This window comes from Mus caroli, unplaced genomic scaffold (assembly GCF_978045245.1).
Source record: "Mus caroli unplaced genomic scaffold, Mus_caroli_1 scaffold_11, whole genome shotgun sequence".
Taxonomy (NCBI): domain Eukaryota; kingdom Metazoa; phylum Chordata; class Mammalia; order Rodentia; family Muridae; genus Mus; species Mus caroli.
The window spans coordinates 42,462,320-42,469,693 of NW_028227266.1; positions in this window are offsets into that span (position 1 = coordinate 42,462,320).

Here is a 7,374-nt window from a genome sequence, read left to right on the forward strand (position 1 = left end):
CTGGAAACAGGTCCCCCCCCCCCCTTTCAAGGACTTAGTGCCAGTTTTCCCCCTTCCCCAGTCACTAATGTGACCCTTCCTTCCTTTTGTAATTTCCTAGCGCATGCTCCATTTCACACGTTTTTCTCTATGCACGGGCTCCCTACGCTGTAGACCCCACCATCACCACATGGTCCCTCTGGTTTGGGTCATCCAGAGGAAGCCTTTTGCCTTCCTCTCCTTCCCAATAAATCTCCTGCATAAGGTCTGTTGAGAGGTGTGGTTGTCATTCTTTGGCCATGGTTGTCAAGACTTTTTCACCCCCAAACTCTTTCACTTACCCCAGACTTCCAGAAATACCTATGAAAATTCCAAAAGTCATTGGGAAATTCTTTGGTGAAAATAGGTTGCCTGTTGGCTTTTCCTCTGTTAATTAAGTGTGCACAAGCCCTAGCTATGCTAACTCCGGTAGCTTTTGTCCCCTCTCCTGCCCTTTCTGCCCAACTGGGTTTTTTGTTTTGGTTTGTTTTGGGTTGGGTTTGTTGCCATAGGTCCTGCTGTGTAACCAGCTGGCCTCAGACTCTTGGCAGATCTTCTTGCCTTACTGTCCCGAGTGCTGGGGTGACAGGGGTGCTTTGCTTTGCCTTACTGAGTGCTGGGGTGACAGGGGTGCTTTGCCTTCATCAGGCTTTTGAAAAGTCTTTTTTTCTATCACTTTAGTGAGGTTTAGGAAGGGATGGGAATTAAATACATATTTAATTTAATGTGTCTTTGCAACTCCTGAGTGAATTTTAGGCTTTTAATTACCTCCATGCCTCTGTTCCCAGAATCCAGGAACAAATACCCAAACCTAATTATTTTGATTCATGTGCTCTTTAAATTAAAGGAAAAAAAGTTTTAACAAATGTATGCATGGAGGCATGTGTGCGTATCTATCTCTACACACACATGCAGAGGCCAGAAGAATACTTCAGGGTCTCCTCTGTTGCTCCCCACCTTGGTTTTTGTTTGGTTGTTTGGTTGTTTGGTTTGGTTTTAAGACAGGATTTCTCTCTCACTCACTGAACTGGAAGCTTGCTATTTCATCTGCACTTACTGGCAATTGAGCTCTGGAGATCCACCGGTTTCTGCCACTGTCACCCCAAACCCTGAAGCTATTGGCACACGTGGCCATGTCTGTGTTTTGCATGTGCTGGGATTTAAAGTCAAGTCCTCTTGCATTTGCAGCAAGCACTCTTTCTCACCAAGCCATCTCCCCAACCCACCACATTCCATTTTTATCCCTCATAAAAATTATTTATTTGTGTCTCCTTCCGTTTGGTTCTTCCTATCACGAACCTTGTTATCTTTCGATGTATGCAACCGAATCTGCTCTGCAATACCAATAGTAACTTTTCCCTAGCCTCCCTTAGCCTCCTATTGAATGGATCTATAAAAGCTATTATCTTCCTCCTAAACATCTCTACAAGCAGCTATCTTTCTTGTGTCATGCTCCATTCTAGCTCACACTTTTCCTATCTCACTGGGACAGCTTTTGGCTTTCCTGCCTCAGATTTAACCTGCACTGCCTATGCATTCTAATGTCTTGTTCCAAAATACAAATACATTGTGTAGCAATTTCCTCTGAAGAAGCTAGGTGAGACTCAGCAAGTTCTAAACACTCGGGGAAATTCTGAAAGGAGGCACATTAAGATACAGGAAGTAAGCCTGACAGTGGTGGAGAACACCTTTAATCCCAGCACTCAGGAGGCAGAAGCAGGCTGAGTTCAAAGCTAGCCTGATACATAGAGCAAGCTCCAGGACAGCCAGGGTTGTTACACAGAGAAACCTTGTCTGTTGGGCTGTAGGGAAGGAAGGGGTACAGGGGTGGGGGTTGGGGGAGCTGAGGAAATACACAACTCAGAAGCCTTAGGAAGTTCCTGAAACTGGCCAGAAGCACTAGGTTCCTCTCTCCCCAAGATTATATGCTGAGGAGTTGAAGATCAGCTGAGCTCCCTGGAAGAGGCTTAGACCAACTGAACTCTGTGAAAGAGACTCTCTGACCTGTCTGAGCTACCTATAAGTAATGCAGTCACTAAAGGGTTCCAGCTCTTGTGAGCCATCACCCATGCTGGGGTGGACTTTTGATGACATAGCAGCCTTGAGTCATAACGGTTATAAGTAACCCCTTACCTATACTCGGCTAGTAACCCCAAGAAAAAGTCATTGGTTCACCAATTTGGTGGTATCCTTACTTGGATGAGCTATCAATTCTCTATCTGTGTAAATCCACGTTTGCTTCTATCTCCCAGGAATAGTGTCACACAACTCGTGGCACTCCTGGGGTAAAAGTTTTAACCTTTGACTCTGGCAGCATTTCAGGAGCCACACACTCTTGGAGTCTTGCAGTCCCCACTACCCCTAGTACCATACTCCTGTTTGTCACCTGCCTTGTCCCTGAAGGCACCTGAGTTTGACCACCTGCTTTAATGACTTTTCTGTAGCCACTAGATAAAGAGCAATCTCCTTAGCTGACCCACAGGGCTTTTCATGGCCCTTCCCCATCCCCTTCCCCTCCCCTCCCCTCTCTCTAGTCTCTTCTTTCCCTATGACTCTATTCTTCATCCAAGCTGAGCCACTTTCTATCAACTCTGTCAAACTCCATTTTGTCTGTAAGCTTTCTGTATTCCATTTTTAGCCCTTCATTTTTTCTCTGGCTAATTCTGACTCATCTTAAAAGTCTCAATGTATATTTAATTTTCTCTTGAAAGCCACTTGTTATGTCCCTCTGGGGGGTCCTTTATTTCCTTTGTATTATCATAGCAGGAGTGCTGCTGTACAGACAAGAGTTCCTGCACGTAGGAGGCAGAGGCAGGAGGATCACTACAGATTTGAAGTTAGCTTGGTTTACATAGCAGGTTCCAGGCCAAGCAGGGCCACCTAGCAAGATAATTCAACCGTTTTTCACTCCTGGGAATGGAACCTTGGGCTTTACACACGCCAGTCAAGGGTTCGGTCCCTCAACTACATCCCTAAGCCCCATAATTCAATCCTTAAGACATATTTGCTGGAAAATTATTTATATGGGATGCCAGTTTAACTGGGTGTCCTGTATTTTGTCTGGATACTTTACCGCAGGCCTCCCACCTTCTCTGAAAGCCTGCCCCTCGAACCATTTGGTCATTCATTCGAAACATTTTGCCTTCTGCAACTGTGGGTTCCGTATCTTTGGGGTCAACTATGTGAAGTTAAGCATATTTGAAAAAGCAATTGCATCCGTTCTCAGCACCTACAGACCTCTTCTTGTTATCATCCTCTAGACAATAGAAGATAGCATTTGATTAGACGTCATTTGCATTGTATTAGACATAAGTAATGTGGAGATGACTTATGCAGCAGTATGAGCACAGGTTATATACAATGGTGTGCCCGGGCACTTAAGTGCTGCCTGGATTATTGCAGCACATGCCCTACAGAGGAAGTGGAGAAGCCACTCCCTGCTTTATAACTCTTTTGTCCCCTTAACTGTTCTAAACTGTAACGCCACTCTGAGTATCCAACCGTGCTCTGACCCACTACACTCTAGAGTAACTGTCAAGGCTGTTCTCCCTTTCACAACGGATTTCTTTTTTTTTTTTTCCCTTCTACTTAGCCAAGATTCTTGAAAGAGTATGACTCCATTTCTGTTCTAATCAGTTGTAAGATAGGATTAGAAAGAGTAGTTATTTCAGGGCTAAAGAGATGGTTTAGTGTGTAAAGTGTGGAGCAGGGCAACACATATCTGTAACCCTAGCATTAACAGGGAGAGACAGGTGCATTCTGGGGTTTGTTGGCCAGCCAATCTAGCCAGTGAATTTCAGGTACAGAGAGAGCCCCTGTTTAGAAAAATAAATGAGGGGGCTGGAGAGATGGCTCAGCGGTTGAGAGCACTGACTGCTGTTCCAAAGGTCTGGAGTTCAAATTCCAGCAACGAAATGGTGGCTCACAACCATTCATAACGAGATCTGACGCCCTCTTCTGGTGTGTCTGAAGACAACTACAGTGTACTTACATATAATAAATAAATAAATCTTAAAAAAAAAAAAAAGCCGGGTGGTGGTGGCGGCGCACACCTTTAATCCCAGCACTCAGGAGGCAGAGGCAGGCGGATTTCTGAGTTTGAGGCCAGCCTGGTCTACAAAATGAGTTCCAGGACAGCCAGGGCTATACAGAGAAACCCTGTCTCAAAAAACCAAAAATAAAATAAAATAAATGAGCCTGATGGTGGTGGTGGTGGCACATGCTTTAATCCCAGCACTTGGGAAGCAGAGGCAGGCAGATCTCTGGTTCAAGGCCAGCCTGGTCTACAGGGTGAGTTCCAGGACATCCAGAGCTACACAGAGAAACCCTATTTCAAAAAAATAATAAATGATAGAGAAGCAATTGAGGAAGGCGTCAGTTGTGAATCCCTAGTCTCCACCTCAACCAGCAGGGGTGGGCGTCTGTGTATGCACATCCACACCCTATCACACTGTGCACACACAGTCGGAACTCACAGTTGTGTATGCACATCCACACCCTATCACACTGTGCACACACAGTCGGAACTCACAGTTGTGTATGCACATCCACACCCTATCACACTGTGCACACACAGTCGGAACTCACAGTTGTGTATGCACATCCACACCCTATCACATTGTGCACACACAGTCGTAACTCACAGTTGTGTATGCACACCCACACCCTATCACACTGTGCACACACAGTCGTAACTCACAGTTGTGTATGCACATCCACACCCTATCACACTGTGCACACACAGTCGGAACTCACAGTTGTGTATGCACATCCACACCCTATCACACTGTGCACACACAGTCGTAACTCACAGTTGTGTATGCACATCCACACCCTATCACACTGTGCACACACAGTCGGAACTCACAGTTGTGTATGCACATCCACACCCTATCACACTGTGCACACACAGTCGTAACTCACAGTTGTGTATGCACATCCACACCCTATCACACTGTGCACACACAGTCGGAACTCACAGTTGTGTATGCACATCCACACCCTATCACACTGTGCACACACAGTCGTAATTCACAGTTGTGTATGCACATCCACACCCTATCACACTGTGCACACACAGTCGTAACTCACAGTTGTGTATGCACATCCACACCCTATCACACTGTGCACACACAGTCGTAACTCACAGTTGTGTATGCACATCCACACCCTATCACACTGTGCACACACAGTCGTAATTCACAGTTGTGTATGCACATCCACACCCTATCACACTGTGCACACACAGTCGTAATTCACAGTTGTGTATGCACATCCACACCCTATCACATTGTGCACACACAGTCGTAACTCACAGTTGTGTATGCACATCCACACCCTATCACACTGTGCACACACAGTCGTAACTCACAGTTGTGTATGCACATCCACACCCTATCACACTGTGCACACACAGTCGTAACTCACAGTTGTGTATGCACATCCACACCCTATCAATCACATTGTGCACACACAGTCGGAACTCACAGTTGTGTATGCACATCCACACCCTATCACATTGTGCACACACAGTCGTAACTCACAGTTGTGTATGCACATCCACACCCTATCACACTGTGCACACACAGTCGTAACTCACAGTTGTGTATGCACATCCACACCCTATCACACTGTGCACACACAGTCGTAACTCACAGTTGTGTATGCACATCCACACCCTATCACACTGTGCACACACAGTCGTAACTCACAGTTGTGTATGCACATCCACACCCTATCACACTGTGCACACACAGTCGTAACTCACAGTTGTGTATGCACATCCACACCCTATCACACTGTGCACACACAGTCGTAATTCACAGTTGTGTATGCACATCCACACCCTATCACATTGTGCACACACAGTCGTAACTCACAGTTGTGATCCTTATAGCTCGGGGGTGGAGCACTGCCTAAAACCCAAGAAGTATGTAAGAGGAAGAAGAGCATAAAGACACTTGTAATTTTGTATTTACCAGAGCAGCTCAAAGGCCTGTGTTGTGCAGAACAAAATTCAGGAAGAACAGCTGTGGAACGGCCAAGAATGGGGTCATCTGGCCCTGGATTAGCAGAGAAGGTCACTGAGGACTCTGGTCAGCACTGCTCCCTTTGTGAATGAAGTCTAGACCCAATCTGCTCCTGTGGCAGTCACAGGAGAAGTCGGGCAGAAGCTTGGGCGTAGGGAGTAGGAGAGGTCTACTGAGGAAGTCTGGGAAGTCAAACTATTAGCAAGTGAAAATGAAGGAATCAAGCCAGCTCATGATTAAAGGGCAAAGCTTTATTCCTAGTACACGGGAGGCAGAAGCAGGCAGATCTCTGTGGGGTTGAGGCTAGTCTGACTACATAGTACATTCCAGACCTGGAAAGGCTACAAAGTAGGATCCTTTCTCTAAAATAAAATAAAAATAAACAAGCAAATAAAAAGGAATAAATTAGAAAAGCTAAAGAATTTGCAAATTAAGGTAGTTCGGGCTAGAGTCCTTGTTTTAATGTTTGACTAGGCGAGACAGAGGAGCTGTAAACCAGCCAGAGCCCTCTGTAGGAGGAAGACAAAAGGGTCACAGGAAGCCCAGTTAGAACTACAGCAGTAGACAGGTCAACAAGGACACTTATATCAGAATGAATGTGGGGACAGCTAGATGAGAGGGACCGGGTGGATTCAGGACATCTATTTTTATGTACCTGTATGTCTGTGTGCCATGTGTATACCTGGTGCCTGTGGAGGACAGATGTTGTAGATCCCTTGGAACTGGAATTGGGGGTGATTGTCTGCTGTCATATCATGTGGATTCTGGGAACCAAACCCAGGTGCTCTGCCAAGAGCAGACAGTGCTCATAGGTACTGACCCTCTCTCCCCTTACCCCCAGGAACTATTTTAGAGATGAAACCTAATAGGCTTAGTGCTCCAGGAGACTAAGGGGAAGGATGGAATGCGAAGTAGATTCAAGAGCTCCTTAAGCAAACATATCAAAACACCCAGCAAATGCCAGTCCGTGGGCATGCTGTGGGACACAGGAACCGTGTTAGATCGGTCCTCTTGGAGGGCAAATAGAGAGAGAGGTGCCCCGGACACTGAGAGATCGCACAGTAATAGAAATCTGCTCCTTGGTACCACAAAGGGAGAGCCATTAACTTCTGCTTGTACACTTGACAGGAAGAGTTCTCAGGCAGAGAGGTAAGGCTAGACTCTATGGGAGATAGGACTAGACGAGAAGGAAGGAAACTGGGAGACAGGATTCCAACACCTTGATGTTTTCCCTTTGGGCTGAGATACCCGCCTGCTTGGAGGTCACAGATGTCAAGGCTTAGAGGAATGGTGTGTCTTCTTGATTGTGTTACTGAGAAGGCTAGAC